The sequence below is a fragment of the Stegodyphus dumicola genome, chromosome 1, assembly GCF_044657685.1.
Source record: "Stegodyphus dumicola isolate Sdum_Otavi_A_Nest chromosome 1, ASM4465768v1".
Taxonomy (NCBI): domain Eukaryota; kingdom Metazoa; phylum Arthropoda; class Arachnida; order Araneae; family Eresidae; genus Stegodyphus; species Stegodyphus dumicola.
Genome location: NC_140768.1, coordinates 281,817,875 through 281,837,997, shown reverse-complemented (window position 1 = coordinate 281,837,997; position 20,123 = coordinate 281,817,875). Strand labels below are relative to the sequence as shown.

The 20,123-nt window shown below is 34.6% G+C and overlaps 1 long non-coding RNA gene across 1 annotated transcript in view; it reads left to right on the top strand.

Annotated features, from left to right (window-relative positions):
* Nucleotides 1-20,123, top strand: part of LOC146999564 (uncharacterized) — a 210,054-nt gene that overhangs the window by 160,063 nt on the left and 29,868 nt on the right. The window contains exon 2 of the long non-coding RNA XR_015038560.1: nt 4,489-4,579. This is a non-coding gene — a long non-coding RNA (uncharacterized LOC146999564). The remainder of the gene's footprint in view (nt 1-4,488; nt 4,580-20,123) is intronic.

Below are 20,123 nucleotides of genomic sequence, written 5' to 3'. Positions count from 1 at the left end.
CAAAGCGAGAATTTTCAGCAAGAGATAAATTCGCAGTCAAACATTCTGGGCAGCAAAGTTACAGTATAATACTTATAAGAATAAAAATATCAACAATACGATTACCTTTTTATTTCATCAAAGTCACTTTTTCATTTTCAATATATGTTCCGGATAATTTAGCTACACTAGCACATACAGATGTTTCAGTTTCATTGTGATTACCCAGAATCAGCAGTCACATATTTAGTGTAGCGATTACCGTAAAATTTTCACTTTTTTGAACGACTACGTATATATTTTGATATTATAGACCTTTTGGATTAATATTCCGTAATCAGGTGAGTGCCAAACTTGGCGAGAGTGTTTTATTTGCCCCGATTTTGATTTGGTTGTGGTTTCCGGCTGTTTTCCTGTGCCAAACCTAGAGCTTTATTTCGGTAATTGTAAGAGTTAGGCAGAAGATTCTTTTTTAAATTTAATTTTGAAATACTGTGTTTGTTTTTAATAGTTTTACTATTTAATATTATATACATATGTTTAATATTATATTTATATAAATATTTGCAGAAGGTTAAACTGTTGTTGGTGGGAGAATATTGGATTTCAGATGACGTGAAGTTTATAATTTCTGAATGTTTTCATTTAATTTTATTTAGTTAATTATTTTTTTCTAGTCTTGTTTCTTGCATGTGGCAATCGAAAGATGGGGAATATTTAAAGTTCTGAATGAAAGTTGTTTAGTGTGTTGAATTCCAGGACGTTGTTTTATCATTTAATCAATTTCATTTACTATTTATTCTGTTTGCACATAATAATCGCTGTTCATCACTGCATACAAAAATTTGCTATTCTGTTTACGTTTAAAACTCACTTCGCAGTGCTCTGATCTGATAAGCGTATATATTTATTTATTCAATAATTATTAGCCCATCAGCGGCCGAGCAGTAAAGTCGCTGAACGCTGGTAGTTCGGTCCGAGGTTCGAATCGCGCGAACGGGCCGGCTGCATGGGCGTTTTCGTGGTTTTCCCCATGTGTAACGTGTATACGAGCCAGTTTCCCTTAGAAAGTCCTCCACGAAGGCATCCCTCCCCTTAGGCAGATAGCCCTCGAGGCTTTGTCATAATCACACACAATAATTATTTACAAAAATTGTTCATTCTACTATTTTATGATGAATTATATAGATAGGATTATGCTTTTACTTGCAAAGCTGTTGGACTTTGTTTTACTCATTTAGTATTTTGTTATCTCATTTTAGTATTCTGTTTATGGAACATTAGGCGCCTTTTGATTATTAAGTACAATCAAAAACAGAGAAAAAAATGAATCTTATAAAATAGCACGGGAAATTTGTACGCAAAACAGAAATATCGGAAGCTCAATAGAAACAAAACAGTAAATTTGAAGCGCTGTTGCCAAACGTAAAAAAGAGAAAATACGTAATGAAAATACTATTCGGCAGATTCTCCGAACATATCAAAATACTTAAAATTATTTAGTTTATAAATAACATAGAAAAAAGTTGAAATTGCACCTGTAATTTCCCCTTTAACTTCCGGTGTGGTAGACATTTATTTCCGGTTTGTAGTATCTCTGAAAAAATGGTATATCTCTACTTCTAATCAACGTATCAAAAAAAAAAAAAAAAAAAAAAAAAAAAAAAAAAGCTGTTTCTGATAGCTAAGAATGTGGCCTTAAAAATATTAAATAAAAAAAAAAGGAGTTTTCAGTCGAAAAATTGAACGAGGTCGGTTTGTATTTATTTTTCTTTCCTCTATCTGCTGCGAACCAGTTAGTTTAATTATTTTTCGCTTTAATTTGCCAGTTTATGTTCTCTATTGATATGCATATGTGCATGTAGAGTAGAAAGAGTAAGTATAAAAGCGCTCAGTAATAATTTTATAAATATTGGCAATAGAACACATAAAACATATAAATTTTTGTTCTTAACCTAACTTTGTTAAAATTAATAGTTTTCGAAACTATGTAGAGACATTAGGTTTATTTCGATGCAGGAGTCATTAAAAATGAGCAATGCCCTCGCCGAGAGTCGAACCACGGACCTCTCGAATACATACGTGCTGACCATTACACCACGAAAGCATGTTAAGAAAGTGAGAGAAGTACCTTATATACTCCCCCTTTTAAAGGGCGACTGGGAATTAGGGAACCCAGTTGCCAAATCCTGGTGGTGGAGAATCATCATCCACCACCGTTTTTAGTTCGGGCGCCACTGTAGAATCATTAGTTTTTTTTTAAACAGGAGAGATGAAAAATGAGCAATGCCCTCGCCGGGACTCGAACCATCGACATCTCGAATACGCGCTGAGCGTGCTCACCATTACACCAGGAAGGCATGCTAAAAAGGCGGGAGAAATACCTTATAATTATATAATCGCTATACCAAGTTATTGGCTAGAGGAAACAATTTTTTTTATCTTTAACCTAAACGGATTTTTATTCCGATGCATTAAATTCTACCGTCGGAAATTTTACCTTTACAGTTTTATTCCACGAAAGAATTAAAATCTTCAGTTTTAATTCTACTTTTTTTCTTGTAACTCTAGAATAATGAGAATCGGATTATTTTTGTTTCTACTAGAACTAGTTAGTGTCAAGTGCAGAGCAAATACCTGCCAGTTAATTATTGTACTTGCTGAATGTTCTTGGCCAGAAAACGTGCATGACTTGCGGCCATTAAACATTTTTCCTCTTGCACTGCATTTCTTTTTGTAAAGCTACAAGTCACGTAGCACAAGAAATCACCCTAATTAATAGTTAAATACCGATATTTCTTTAGCTACGTTTCCTTTGATTACCAAAGTTTATTTTTAGCTTGAATATTCTTTAAGACTGACATTATGCATCTTGATTTGATATTTTTAAAGAAAAAAAAAAGGGCACTGTGCTAATAATGCTTACATCATAGCACAGTTTGTAACTTTTAAAAAATCGATATATTTATTTATTTATTGTAATAACAATTCATTTTTAAAGATGCATTGCAGTGCATTTAGTCTTTGGAAATGAGTAGCAGTGTAACTTTTCAGTTTGTGCTTTCCAGTTAAAAAGTTTAGCGTGGTAGAAGGATATTAATTCTGCAGTTTACCTCTTTGTTTATTACATACTAGCGGAAGTACCCGATGCCAGTTAAGACAGATTGAGAGTAATATGTGTATCTAACAAGAGAGAGAACGATACCGCCATAATCCTTATCTAATAACAAAGCGAAAAATACGATTCATAGTCATACACGTTTCAGTTTGACCTATATAAAAGTTGGAACCTATATAAAACCTATATAAAACTATATAAAATATGGAACCTATATAAAAATTTCGATAGAAAAATAAACTAATTCTCTCTCATTATATCAGCAACAATGGCACGCAGTTTTCAATGATTTTCGTCTTTCAAATCAGATGCTCGTAAAAGCTCATAAAGCTGGTAAAAGCTTTCTGACTTAAACCAAAACCTTCTCTTAGTGATATTTCATACTAGATAATTGAGCACTTTTGCCTCTACCTCTGTTACCGCTTGGAAGCTATTTTCGCTCTGCTCTCTTCCTATCGCAATAGCATCGAGAACGTAAATATTTTGGAAATAGGTACGATTAGAGTGCCAAGTGAACTGTGACCACAAATATGAATTGCAATAAAAATGAAATTAATTTGCCTCGACTGTCAAGTTTCCTAGTTATTACGAATTCAGAATTTTAACTAATCAAATGCTCGTAAAAGCTCATCCACTGTTTGTGGCAAAACAATTATCACAATTGATGAGAAATCAATAACGCGAACAAACAAACACACGAACAGACATTTTTCTTTATATGCATAGATTTTGTAAAACTTACAAATTTTTGATTAACGAACTCTACGATTTGAAAGCGAGCAGTAGCAACACTTTTCGAAATAAATCATTTTTATCTCCAACGCCCGAGACTGTTACCACTCCCGGAAAAGGAGTGCGAAAATGAGCGCTTTCAGAGTTTATAATTAATATTTCGGCTGATTAAAGTGGTGCGAAGATGGAAATAGCCGAAATGGTTTCCCACGAATTTTTGGAATCGGGAATAATGTATTAAATAATTGGCAATGCTATTTTTTATTTCATCGTAAAACTTAGAAAATAATAAATAAAAAATAATGTAAAAATAATAATAATGCAAATAAAATAATGTAATAATGCAAATAAAATAATGTAGTTATTAAATAGAAAATTTGTAGTTGTCATTTTCCATGCAGGTTCGTGGACCTGCGTAAGACCTCAATCGGACATACTTTCTCTTCAAACATTTACGTAGTCAGATATGCTCAAGTAATAGCAAGAGTTCTGAAGAATTTTCAACTAGATATTAAAAGATAGCTAAAAACCTTTAAAATATGTTTTTAGCTACATTTCGGCGGAAAAAAGTAAAATTAACTGAATTTTGCTGTTCTGTTTTGAATATTTATCCAGTGATTTCTGGAATTATGACAATTTGACCATTTTGTTCTTTACAGATGACAACGAGACGAGTTTATGGATGTATGCAATGATTACAGTGGGAACAGCTTTCGTTATTTTTGTTATCCTCACGATTTATCTTATGTGGTAAGATAATTTTATGTAATTTTTAGTTATGCAAGAAATTTATAACACTTTATTGTTCTTTTAATACGTTTATTGTGAATTTATACGTCCTTTTCTACACTGTCGACTTCTTATCATTGTAAGAAATTTCGTAGAATAACTTTCAATACTTTATCGTCAATTGGTGTATATCATTCTAAAGCAGAAATAAAAGACGCTAAAAATTAAAAAAAAAAAAATAATGAATGGAGCGTTCTTATTGACATAAATTATACACTAAGAAATTTTAAAAATTGTTTTCGGTGGATCATATTATAATGAGAAAAATCATAAAGTGCTGTACACCACTATAACAACAGAAGGCGAAAAATTAATTTTTCAGCCCTTATTCGTTTGCTTTTTCGGCCATGTAATAGTAATGCTTACAACATATTCGAGGATTGTCCAAAATGATGGATGTATTATACTTAACATTAATTTAGTTTCAATCGATTATGCAGTAATCCATAACTATAGCCTCACTTTTCTATATTATCATTTGTTAAGGTTTTCTCAAGATTGGCTAAAATGCAAATTGCAGTTCTACTCAGCACTGAGTGGTAGTAGCATATTACCATTCATTAACTGAAAGTCGTAGTATCTTACTCCCAAACTCAATACAGTGAAGTCTTAGTATCATTCAGCACTGAGACGTAAAGTGCAGAGAGGCATATTCACATGAACCCTAACTTAACCCAGTAGCATCCGCAAATCATGAGGGTTCATTGAAAATAATGGAAGGTTTTACTTCCTTGCATCAAGTTAAGGAAGTATTATAATCGCGAAAACTTTCGAGTATCATATTTCAACGGAAATATCCATTTTGACCATTCCCGAATCCATTTCGATAAATTGTTTTGTTTGACATCTATACTTACGGGCGGGATAAAGGACTGGGTTTTCCAAAAGGGATTTAAAATGAATTCAAAACTTTTTCTTAACGTCTGTACGTTCGTATACTGGTATGTCTGTATGTATGTATCTCGTATAACTCTATAGAACGTTGAAATTTTCTACATGGGATTAGTATGACGTCTAACCGTGCACCTTATTTTTATATTGCAGTCGACAATACCAAATATATATATACATATATATATATATGTGTGTGTGTGTGTAAATGACAAAATTAAAAAAAAATAGTTTTGGCCAAATAATCGAAATATAACCTTAAATGTGGTCTCCCTGCTCCTATAATTATATTTGGGAAAGTTTAACAGGCGTTATATAAAAATAAATTAATAATAAGTTTGACTGTAGTGTTTGACTCTAGTACGACAAAAACTAACCGAGTTATTTAATTACAAAGTTTGACGTTATTTTCAACTTGCTTTGAAGGATTGATTAATGAACTAGATTAACTTGAAGGAATAAGTTTAAATGAAGTGCAGTAGAAATGTGTATAATTTAATAGACCGTGCAAAGAAGTAATGTGGTGTCCACATCAGATTTTGGTCCATTAGCAGCCGAACTGTAAAAGCAGCTGAATACTGGTAGTTCGGTCCGGGGTTTGAGTCCCGCAGAACGGGCTGGTTGTATCGGTGTTTTCGTGGTTATCCCAATGTGTAACGGGGATGCGAGCCAGTTTCCCTTAGAAAGACCTCCACGGGGCATCCCTTTCTTTCTGTGTAGCACGTAATAAGTAAAAAAAAAAAAAAAAAAAAAAAAAATTGAAGGATTAATCATTACATGCTGCATCAGGGGAATGAATCCCTGGAATTATGGAAATTACTGGAATTGCTACAGCGAAAGACATAGAATAGCAAGTGCTGGTACCATAAATTAAAAAATGGCAGAAGAAAATAACATCCAAAAAGCTTTAGAACTCATACTGAAATTAAGAGGAGACGGTCCTTAGTGTGATTCTCTGTTTTGTAGAGACGAAAATTCCTGGGGAAAAAAAATTAACAGTTATATTATGTTAGACGAAGCGCTGAAAGAGACATTATTGTACATTGCATCACCAATGAAGCATTTTATCCTTATATTTCTTAAGCACTAAAATAGCTGAAGAAATTTAACTTCCTGTAAGTTCAGACTACAACAATTAGTCATTAAATTTTTGATTGTATTACACCATTAATGTTTCCTTTTGTAAATAATTGTGCAGAAATTAATGCAAAAATGTGGGTGTTCTCATTATTAGAATATATTAAAAGCACGTTATTAGCCCAAAGAAGCGTTACCTCAGAAGGGCTACTAATTTCGTTTTGTCATTTTCAGTATAAACGGCGAATCACATTTTCAAGTATTGCCACCAAATATTAGAGCCCTGTATTATATTTAATGAAATTAAATAATGAAGAATCTGCATAAATCTACGTATGTTTTTCGCACTGTGATAAAACAACGTTACCTAGAGCCATCGGATTTTGAATAACGTACGTCTCCACCCGAATATGGGCATCTGGAAGCACAAATTGGAATTTGTTTTATTATCTATTTCATATTTTTAAAGCATATATGAGTTTTTGATTAAGAAATTCAACGATTTCAAAGAGAGCAATGGCAACACTGTACCGGGAAGAAGAGAACATTCTTATCTCTAGTGCGCGAGACTGTGTATCGGAAATTCTAAAGATATGCTCTTTTAAATATTTTGTGATATTGCTGTTGAATTGAATTTTATGCTTTAAGTGCGAGGAACAGGATATTTAATAAGTAAAGATAACACACAAAACGTTTTAAAAATGTACCCCTTTGGGCGTAATATAAAATCTGAAAGCTCTCAGAATATTTTAATTTTATTTTTTTATCTTTTTATTTATTTTTTATTTTACTCCAATTAAAGAAGTCACAATAAAATAAATTTTATGAGACACTAATAGCTTTGCGGTCATATAGATAAGCATAGATATACCGCTTTAATAAAAATAAATAAAATTGCTATAAATACTGATGAGCCTAACAAAGCAAATATTTTAATAAAAATTGCATAAATAATACAATATAAATATACATAAAAATTTCAATTTAATGCAAAAGGGACTATAATTTATAAACCGTAATTCTTAGATATAACTGGTAAACAGTAAAAACTATAATAAACACAAAAATAAAAGAAGCGTTATTGGAAAGCTTACTTTCTCTAGATTGGCAACAAATCTATTATTCTGCAGTTTCAAATGTAAACAAGCAATGGCCGCCATGGAAAAAAATATTAGGCTTAGCGGCACTTAAACAACTTTTAAATCGTTGATAATTCTAAAAATATTGCATACAGATTTACTAAAGGCATAAAAACCTCAACCGAAAGATAAGAAACAACTTTTAAATCGTTGATAATTCTAAAAATATTGCATACAGATTTACTAAAGGCATAAAAACCTCAACCGGAAGATAAGAACAACATAATTAAACCATTTTAAGGCAAAAAAATGCACAATTTACAAACATAAAGAAACTGCGATCACTCAGCCCAGTAACAGAATGGATATATATATATACATATATTTATATACTTTTGGTGCGGCCGATTGCAACCAAAATACGAGGTGCACATCTATACATGTTATAGGAGTCCTATATACAAAATTTCAACGTTCTGAGGCTACTCGTTTTTGAGTTAGGCGAGATACGTACGTACCCATAGACGCCACGAAAAATACTCTTCGGAACTCATTTTAAATTAGTTTTACAATTTTTTTGGGTGGAAAAGAATCCTTTATCCTGTCCTTACGTACAGATGTCACGCAAAAACATCATTAAATTGCATTCGATAGCGGTGAAAATGGATATTTGCGTTGAAATATGATGCCTGAAACTTTTCGCGATTACAATACTTCCTTTTTACTTCCTACAAGGAAATAAAAATGCATCGAAACGTTTTTCGTTTTTTTCTTTGTCCGTACTGTCCTATCTTTATCTATTTTCAGGGACATTATGGAAAAATATTTGGTTATTTCTAAAATTATTACAATAAGTTGAAGAAATATTAAAATTGCTAAAATTTTTGGCGACCCCCCTATTACAGGTTCCGCGACCTCAACTGCTGTTGTGATCCACAGTTTAAGAAACTCAGTTCTTCTAAGCTATTACTACGTTCGGCCGTATTACGTGTCTTTAGACAACTTCGCTGGCTAAGTTATATTACGGGCCAACTAGTTTAGAATTGTGTTAGCTTTGGCTAAATCTCTTTAGTTAGACATTAGTTAGTTCTTATTTCTTACATTTTAAGCCCAACTGGAGGCTTTGCTGTAAGCCCTGAAAAAGGCGCTGACTGTTAAATCTTATTTTGAGTGATATAAACAGTAATCAACCCTTCTTGAGTTTACGTTTCTGTTCTTGGAATTAAGCGATTATTCGCTTAGCAGTTCACTGGGCTCCTCAACATTATATTTAGCAAGATAAAATGGGGGAATTCTATAAACCAACGAACCGAAATTACTTTAAAAATGGGCAATTTCCAGTGAAGCAAAATTCAGCAATTAATGTTCAAATAATCTTAAAAATTCTGTTTTTTTTTTTTTTTTTTTTTTTTTTTTTTTTTTTTTTACAACAAAAGCTATCGATTTCAAATTATCCTGGTAAAATTCTTTACTAGGTTACAGCTTATATGACAGCTATATTAAAATAAAGTACAGGATATTTTTGTAATGAAGCAAACATTGACAACAATATGATAAAACAATATTACACAAATGCCATGTTGATGACATTAAAGTAAACTTAGAGAGTTCTAGTATCATATACTTAATTACATTTTCCGGAACCCATTTCTGAAATCATGGGATTATTTCTTGTCTTTTCTGAAAATAATACAACAAAATTAAACTACATCACATCTTAAAATTGCATTGTGTGCGTCAAAAGAACTTCACATTAAATCAGTTCTTTTTGCCCATCAAAAGTTTATTAGGGAGAAAAATCTTTTTAAAGCAAACATTCAAAGATAAAATTCATCTATTTTACATTCCTTTGAAACAAATTGTGCTCGAAAGAAAGAAAACCTTAAAAAAACGCTTCTTTAAGATGCATAGAGGACACTTATTGCAGCCGGAAAAGGAAGATGTATCCACCGTTTGAATACCAAATAGCAACTCTGCTCGGCAGATGGTAATAAAAAGTCCATTTCTGTATATATGGCTTAACATTTTCTCTACGATGAAAGTTATGTTTTCAAAAGTATGTAAAAAATTGAATCTATTTTATTAGAAATTGTGTTCGCAGTATCATTCACAATTCCCATGATTCTTTGGAGTATTGTACTTTTAATACAGATTTAATGCTAGTCAAGTTCTCGAAATTTTCATTTTTTTGCTGCTACTCAGCGTCACTGTAACATCACACATGTGGCAACGATTAGATGATATACATTTTGTGCATTCTTAGTTATAAAATGAATGAGATGTAACGCTGTTATGTGAACCTAGTGCCAAAATGTCGCTATGGTAAATAAACATAGTGAACTTTAAAGAGTGCATTTATTCTATTGTGGTCTACGCGCTATCGAAGTAAACTTAATTGAACATTCGTTAACTGTTAATTGAATATGTTTAAATGAAATGCAAGAAAATTGCGTATAATTTAATATTCCGTAGAAGGAAGTCATGTGGTGCAGACATAAGATTTTTATTACTACTTTGGTAATTTGTGTTTTATGATGTTTAGATGTCTGAAATGGAAAATCTTACTGTTAAAAGTATTTCAGCATTATTTGTTACGTCCTGATTATGCATTTCTGTTACTGAATAAAACTGTTTTGTTGAAAGTATATGATTCTTTTATTTATAATCTCCTACAGTAGTTATTTTATTATTTCAATTAATGTCTGTTGTGCAAAGAAACGCAATGGGCTCGAAAATGGTGTTATTGCTCATTTCTTTACAGAAAACCTTAAATTGAAGAATTTTCCTAATTCATAAACAGCCATCATCATATTTACGAGGGCTATCCAGAAAGTAGATTACGTTTTGGAATAAAAAAATAAACAAAGTATAGGAAACAAATTTTATTATATACAGATGAAAGCCACACTCAAATACTACTTTTCTACATAGTCACCATACAAATTAAGGCATTTATCGTAGCGATGTACGAGCTTGGAAATTCCTTCGTCGAAAAATTCGGCCGCCTGCGCCTTCAACCACTTCTTCTTGCAGCTGTGCGTCGTCATCAAAACGCTGCATAGCCAGCCACTTCTTCATTGCTGGGAATAGGGAATAGGTCACCCATGTTTCGTCACCAGTAACGATGCGATCGAGTAAAGAGTCACCATCTTTATGGTAAGCGTCCAAAAAGTTCAACGCTGCAGCCATTCGCTGATTTTTGTGGTCCTCTGTCAAGATTTTTGGAACCCATCTTGCACAAAACTTGTGGTAACCAAGCTTTTCGCTGATGATTTCGTGCAACAAACTTCGCGAAATTTGTGGAAAACTCAAAGAAAGTTCCGTTATTGTGAAATTTCGATTTTCACGGACTTTAGCATCGACTTTTTCGAGAAGTTCGGCGGTCACTATGCTGGGTCTCCCACTTCGATCTTCGTCGTGAACATTGGTTCGGCCATTTTGAAATCTTATGACCCACTGACGCACTCCACCTTCAGTGATAATGTTGTCCCCATACACTTCACGAAGCTGCCGATAGATTTCTATCGGTTTACAGTTTTTTGCAGTCAGAAACCTTATTACTGAGCGCACCTCGCAGCTCGCGGGATTTTCAATTAACGCAGACATTTCAAACCGTCACAGTATCTGAACGGAGCACAGCACGAACCTCTCACTAGCACGGCTAGATGCAGACTGAGCTGCGCAACGCTCTGACCCCAAGATGGCCGCGCTAGCCCCGCCCCTAGCGGACACAGACGGAAACGTAATCTACTTCCTGGATGGCCCTCGTATATATAAAATCCCAAACTGTACGTAGATGGCTTGCTATTAATGGCAAATCATCCCAGTTATCATTACGATTCCTTATGTGAGACAAATGTTAATAGCATTTAAGTAAGGAACAAGTAACACTGAAAATGTACGGAAATCTGCTATTCTTGCAAATGTCTTCTTTAGTGTACATGAACTGAGAGATTGAATCCTAATGTATTTTAAACTGATATTAAACGTTGATAAATGTAAAGCAATTTAATGTACCGAAATTTACATTTATTTCTGCTCAACTAATGCAATGTAAGGCATATATGTAATTTAATTTACCGATATTTACGTTTCTTTTACAGTCTATGAGTTATATATTAAAATACATTCAAACAGAAAAATACGAGTTGTTACGAGTGATTAGGTTAATTTGAAGCAGGCATCGTGAACAATTTGCAGTGCCCTCGCCGGGATTCGAACCCTAGAACTCTCGAATACGCTTCGAGTATGCTTCCAGCTACACCATGAGGGTATGCGGAAAGAAGGGAGGAAATACCTTATACTCCGCCTTTTAAAGGGCGATTAGGGATAAGGAGACCCAGTCGCCAAATCCTGGTGGTGACAAATTATCGTCGACCACCTATTAGTTCGCGAGCTGCTTGTACAGTAATTCGGTTATTTTAAAGCAAGGGACGTGAGAAATGTGCAATGTCTTCTCCGAGACTCGAACCCCGGGCCTCTCGAATACGCGTCGATTATGCTTCCTGTTAATGGCATGCTTAAAGGAGTGGAAGGCATACGTAAAGGAGGGATAAAAAAATCTTATAACAAGGCAAATTTTAATTGGGTGTGTATTTTAAATCCTATGGAGGAATAATAAATTCTTTTGAATCAGCCATTTTAATCTTGACGAGTCTCTTTAAAATTATTTATTACTTTACCATAGAAAACAAAGACATTCGAACGCGTACTGAAAATATTCTTTCCAAATAATCTCTGGTATTCGAATTATCTAATTTACTCTCCCCAATCCTTTTTCCTAAATCGGCTAGATCAATCGGTTTAAGACAAGAATATAAACTAAATTACGTTAAGCACAGTAATTCGATCCACTTTCTCGCAAGGGATCTTTATCTAGATGTTCTGCCGTAAAAGCCTTTAGGAAACCTCGGCATTTACTCTTAGTTTTGCTATCATTGACATGAGCATAGATCTTACCACTTTTATTGGATTATGCCTGTTTTTATAGGGAACTAGAAGCATCTCATAATGAAAAATGACTACTATTTTCCATTTACGAGTTCAGTGTAAATAAAATTATAAAACATCTTCCTTAATTTTCTCTCTTTTATATTGTGTTTCTTTTCTATTTTACGGCATTTTTTGCACTATCAATATCTGATATGAGGGAGAAGTTTCTGTGTTCCCAGCACATATTAAGCATCATAAATACGACATAGATTTTCGTTAACTATTGGTGCTATTTTTGTGTATAGAGTGTTCAGTCTGAATTTTCCAACACCTGAAAGGAAAATTTGGTCCTTCCTTCCTTCGGGCTTGGGTATTATTGCGTATTATTGAGTAAAATGTTTACAGAATCACGTAAATATGTAAAAAAGAAAACAAAAATGTAAAATAAATACATTTTGGACAACAGAGGAATCATTTAAGTTTATGTACGTGCTTCTTGAAACGTAATGCGGATTATGCCAAAACTCTTTCACTGTACATTTATTATTATGAAGAGAGTTCTAAATCAAGCGTTCAATTCTGAAACATTAAACTTTAAATTATATTAAGAGAAACTGCCAGTCATCGTAAAAGGATCAGTGTTCTAGACTCTTAAATATACAGAAAACGTTACATTTTTTCCAGCATCGTAAAGAAATGTTCTTTTATTTTCTTAATATTTAAGGCAAAGTCTCAAACAGTGCAATCCGAACTCTGTTAGATCTAGGTTTTGTTATGCTGTTAGATCCATGTTCGAATATCAGACAAAACATGAGCATTTATAACTACGGTGTCTTTGCGACAGGGTGCACGTAAAAGCTGTTAATTTAATATCAGTTTTGAGAGCTTGATGGTAGGGAAATAATGACAGCAAAGCCTCAGATGTCATCTCCAGGTAGCCTTCGAGCAAAGAATTTGGCATAAAAAGAAGTACAGACAAAATAATATGTCTAAATAATATATTTATTTGATTAGTGTTTCAAACTCACAAGTATATGCGAAAAGAGCCATTTCAAATGTGAAATGGTAGTACATTATTAACCGCTGTAGCCGCCACGATGTTGAATGCAGGTATGGGAACCCACATGCACTGTGTCAATAAGGTGCCGTATCTCATTTTGTGGGTTGGGGTTCCATGACTGTTGCCTGTCAGATCAGAAGCGATCCGTTCTGACTGTGAATGACTCTCGCTTTGTTGTTCAATCATGTCCTATACGTTCTCGATGGGAGAAAGATCGGGTGATCTTGCAGGCAAAGAGAATATATCAACATTATGATGAATACGTTGAGTGACAGTTGCTCTCCATGTCATTGCTGGTCCACCTCCACTTGACCAGGCGGCTGTACGAGAGGCTACGGTTGTGAGAATTACAAAACATACTTTGGCAACTAATCTGTGGGAAGAACATATTTTCCTTTTGAAAAACATAATCCCGCAAGTATCTACCATCCGACCCATAGAAACTTACAGCAGCTTTACTCAACCAACAAATCTCTAACAAGATAGCTCTCTCTATACAAATGGCTGTAAGATAGATTAAGGTAAATTTTGCGGCTTTTCTAATCTGGACGGACATCAAATTGTACATTCTTGAAAACGAAGACTTGAAACGAGTTGTAGGTAAAACGCTGTGCCAATAGCTTTAGATGGGAATCCATCGGTCTAAACAGAGTCCAGGCATGCGACTCTCGCGTGTTTTCCTTAAGTCAAAAAATCCATTTGTCTTATGGAATTGCATCCAAAGAATATCTGTCTAAAGGAATGATATTTTCGTGGATAACATTTTAATTGAAACTAGCTCGTATTCATTCTAAGCACGAGAAAAAAAATGAAAATACCCAGTTAGCACCGTTATTTAAAGTCGGATCGAAATACTATAGGTCAGAGGTCTTATTCAATTGATCACTGGTGAAATGTATAAAGTTATTGTACAGTTCATATGGCTTGTTATTTAACGTATCAGATGTTATATTTAACTTTTAATCAGAATTTTTATCAGGATATGAACACAGGAATAACAAATTTTAGTCCCATTAGTAACTAATTATATTCCAAGTAGCCAAGAGATATTTAAAATCTATAAAATAATTTCAAAGATCTCAAACCATCAACAACAATATATGAAAAAATACCTGTGTTGAAAGAATTATCACTTAAAAAACACAATCTGCATTTATTGTGTAAGGATTATGTTAATTTTATTAACAGTTAAATTTGAAGTTCCTTTCCTGTCAAATTCTTAACTTCAACTTACTACTTCCGGCCATAACGTAGTTTTGGAATCACTCTGCAAACTTATCAGGTTCAATGTTCCGTCTTACCTTCTTCGGGAACATGCAAGGACCTGACTCGGAACAGAGAGCTTACTAAAGCTATGTTCAACAATTGTGGGAAGTAGACAGGATACACAAGAAGGGTATACAAAACCCTTTATTTTTCTCTATTTACAATAACTTCCGTACTTCGGAAATACACAGACCCGCTACTTGGGGTCAAAACGTAAAAGTATAAAAATAAAACTAACTCTAATTTAACTTTAAAATAATAAACGTGAAAGATTGGCCTTATATTAACAGGAAGCCGTATGTAGTACAGAGAACTGTGAACACTACAATACGTTTAAAATTTATCAAGAGGATTAAAACCTCTGGCCTGGACGGCAACCAGCAACTGAGTAAAACTTCTAAGGTAAGCGGCCTGCTTCGACTAACTGCTTCCTCTCTCTCGCTTGGCGAAAAGCCACAACTTAAATACTTGGCGTTCGCCAGACAAACTTTGCATAAATACTTTAACGCTTATAATTCTGGCCGGAAGTAGAAAATAAGAAGTGATAGTAAAGATTTAAAATAAAATAAACGTTAGTAAAACTTAAGATACTTACATACTTCCCGCCAGAGTTAATTAGTTTGAAACTGAGGTCTAAAACGACCTTGTTGAAAACTTTTAGCTCTAGAATCTAACGCGAGGCCAATCTTTTACAAACATTTTTCGCTAGAAACTAGAAATTTAAAAGAAAGAAATTTGTTTTTACAATAGCAGCTCCCAGGACACAATTTTTTCATCTGTACTGCATCTAAACAGGAGCTTTTATTCAAATCTGGTTCCTTCCAGAGATCTGGAAGGAAAACTAATTTATTGAAATGTTACACAATGAAATGGCAAGTAACATGTATAATTATATTTCTCTTAACATTCTTATTTCATTCATGACTATTTTAATTATCTCTCCCCGTGCTCTCTGACATGTGTTGTAAAAGAACACCAAACACGAATGTGTTTATGTCTATGTGTTCAACACTTCCTCCTACAATCAAAACACTAACGTGTTAAAATTCAACATACCAAGACCTCGTAACACACCCTAATTTCAACTCTAAACCCTGAGGTACTATTCTGAAAGTGGCTAACTCTGAAGTGTAGCGTCAGAGAGCCTAACTACATCATTCAACCTTTAACACATATTCACCATGATTTAGTCTTTTTACAGTCACACGAATAAAAAAAATTTTAACATTACTTTCACTTTTACCATATCACGGTATTTCTTAACATTTAAAATAACAGTTCACATTGTATATAAGAACATATTAACATGCCGTTAATTTTACACATTTGAAAACATACATTAGTAGTGCATTGTTAACTTCTATTCTTTTCAAAGCAAGTGCCAATTCTTTCTACATTGAAATAATACATTTCAAAAAGTCTTTCAGACTAAAACTTCTTTCTTGCCAGAATGTTTTAAATAATATTTATACAATAACTTTTTACAATATTTAAGTCTTTACACAACGCTATTATACATCAACTTTAGTTTTACGCGCGAGTAATTGAAAAACATAATACCAAAATCGGTAACAACTCATTTCTCGCCCTTTTGGCGATAAAGGTAGACCTCGCATGAGGTAAAACTTCTTGAAATCTGCCACTTGCAGTAAGAATGAAAGATTAACTTAAGTTTGCAAAGTAACATAAAATTTTACTTATCTTTGTGATATTCGGACATTCTTTTCTGGGCCCAGTCCTTAAAGGTAGTGCAGATAGTTGTTTGATTTATCCTCCTTCTTGTACGGGCTCGCCCTTCAGTGCCTTCCTCTAGATGCTTTCTTTTTTCTCCAGTTCGGTCATACTTGAATACCTTCTTTTTCGCTTCTGCCTGTGGTCTTGGTCGTTTGATGGCAGCTGGTCTTGGCGGAACCGGGAAACTTCTTTCGTGTTCCTGCTTGGACCTCGTTGCTGGCCGTTCAAATTTTCCTTGTAACTTTTCCTCCGTCGCTGGTGGCCCTTCCGCAGTTCGGCGACATTTGCTGCGGAGAGTCCTGTCGGATGAGTAGATCTTCCGTTTTAGAGCCGGGTTATAGTTGCCGTCATTTCTCCTGGTTCTCTTTGCATACGTCGTCCTTCTCCCTTCTTCATTCTGGGGGTGATCGTGAGCTCTCTTTTCTGGACGGTGGAACGGCTTCTTTTTCTTGCTACCTTCGATTTTTCCGCGGGGAAACTTTCTTTTCACTTGCTCCTGCCTCTTAATGGCCTGCCCTTGTACTTGTCGTTTTTCCACCTCTGGAGCTTGTGCCTGCGGTGTCTGCCGTGCCGGATCCTGCAAAAGATCTGAAAATATTTGCATTTTATTACGATCATAGTAGGGTTTGATTTGATCAATGTTTGCGGAGCAGGTTTCACCATTTCTCGCTTTTAACACTACTACAGCGTAAGTTATTTTTTCTATAACATATGGTCCTTCAAATCGTGGAAAAAATTTGGCAGTTTTATCTTCTGGTGCTGAAGAAAGTGAATGCTTAATTTTTAAAACTTCATCCCCTACTTTATAAGTTACTCCCCGTCGTTTCAAGTCATAATATAATTTTTGTTTTGTCTGTGCTACTTCAGTATTCTTCTTTGCTTCCTTAATTAGTTTTTCTATATCACCCATTTTAAATTCTGGGGCTCTTTGTTGCACATAAAATAATTTATCTAACGGCGTTATAATCTTTCTGCCTAAAAATAACTCAGCAGGAGATTTGCCCGTTGTATCATGTTTTGCGGTCCTAAGGGCGAAAGCAAATTCATTGACATAGTTATCCCAGCTTTTATGAAAATTTTTAACATAACTACGGATAATTTTCACTATATTTCTATTGACCCGTTCCGCTATATTTGATTGCGGCCGATACGGGACCATTTTTAAATGACGTATGCCCAGTTTTTGGCACATGTCTTCAAATACATTACTTACAAATTGAGGACCATTATCCGATATAACTTTTAGGGGCGCCCCGTATTTTAAAATATATTTATTTAAAATAGAATCAGTAACTAATTTCGTGGAGGCTCGTTTTAAGGAAACAATTTCGGTCCACTTACTAAAATGATCAACCATAACAAGGAGATAGCGACTTTTATTTAACCGACTTTTTGTGAAAGGGGCCAATAATTCGATGCCAATTATTTCATTTGGAAATTCCGATTTAATACTATTTAGAAACCCGGCCGGGCGGAAATTAATATAATTAACTGCTTGACATGTTGGGCAGGACTGGACATACGCCCTTGTTAATTTTTGCAGTTCAGGAAAATAGACTGCCTCGCGTACGCGTTGGATAGTTTTTCGAATACCAGCATGAGAAGCTAAAGGGCTGTCATGGAGCTCCTGCAGGATATTTAATCTATGACTAGCTGGGATAACAGGTCGAAATTCGTTGTTGGAATTCGTAGTTTTTGTATAGAATAATAGACCATCTATTAGTTCGTAATGGGCCGCCCTATTTCTTATCGCCACAATATCTTGGTGGCTAAAATTTTCAGGATCCTTTAAATACTCATAAATGCTTCCAAACCCAGGATCCTTACCCAGTTCGGTTATTACAGTTTCTCGGGAATTTATTGTACATGCTGTGAGCATTGCCACCCTTACAGTATTACCTTGTTCATCTATTTTAATTCTTGATAGGGCATCTGCTACGACATTTTCCTTTCCGGGGGTATGTTTGATTACCAGATTATATTCTTGTAGCTTGAGTGCCCATCTTATTAACCTTGGGGATAAGTTTTTCCCTGAGTACAATCTAGTTACCGCCGCATGATCAGAGTACACTGTTATTGGCGCCTTTCCAAAATAGACTCGGAACTTTTGCACTGCTAACAGAACTGCAAGTGCCTCTCTCTCGGTCGCGGAATAGTTTCTTTGTGTTTGATTTAAAGTTCGGCTAAAAAATGCCACGGGCTGCTGATTTTGCGAAAGTACCGCTCCTACCGCATAATCCGAAGCATCCGCTGAAATTTCTAAATTCTCATCCTTTTCAGGAAATTTCAACACAGGGGCTTGCGTTAATGCTTGTTTTAATTTTTCGAAAGCACTATTGGCTTCGGCCGTCCACGAGAATCTTGCCTTTTTTCTTTTTAATTTTAACAATGGCTCAGCGATAGCCGCAAAATCTTTTATAAAGGACCTATAATATGAACAAAGTCCTAGAAAAGAAGAGAGCTTCTTCGCCGTGTTTTTCGGCGAAGAAGTCGGATACTTTTGTACAGCAATTATTTTTGATTCGTCTGTCTCTATTCCTTTCTGAGATATTTTGTAACCTAAATATTTTAATTCAGGGGCTGCAAATTTGCACTTTTCGACATTAACTTTTAGACCGGTCTCATTTAATAAAGAAAACACCTGTCTTAAATCCTGTACATGTTGGTCGAGATTATCACTAGTAATAATGATATCGTCTAAATAGATAAATGTGGACTTTCCAAGAACAGGTCTTAACACAATGTCCATGCATCGCTGAAATGTTGCCGGGGCCCCTGAAAGGCCAAACGGCATACGCAAAAATGCATAAGTGCCAGACTTGGTTATAAAAGCAGTCTTAGGCACGTCCTCAGGCCTAACCCCTATTTGAAAATAACCAGTCGTTAAGTCTAAAGTCGTCATATATTTGGTGGATGTTATGTTCCTTAGAATTTCTTCTATAATAGGTAACGGATATACCGGATATTTAGTTATGGAGTTTAATTTACGGTAATTAATAGCGAATCTCCATCTTTTTGGATGCGTCAAAGGATAGTCATTATTTTTCTTACATAAAACCACCGGGCTAGCATAACTACTTGAGATGGGCGTTATGATCTTTTTACGTAGCATATCGGTGATATGCCATTCTATAATTTTTTCCTTATTCTTATCATACCGGTATGCTTTGTGGCGAACTGGCATTGAATCTCCGGTGTCAATACTATGGTTAGTAACCTGAGTAAATCCTGGAATATCACTAAATAACGAAGCAAATTCACTTACCACTTGTCGGATTCTTCCTTGCTCGTCATTAGGCAGGTGGTCAAGATTTAACATCGGCGGTTCAGCCTTTTTTGCACGAACTGGTTTCATTGTCAGCTTAAGGGACGCTTCATTAAAATCCAGCGTTGCTTGTGCGTCTGAAAGAATATCTATTCCTAAGATTATATGTGCTTGCAGATTCTTTACTATAAAAAACATCAC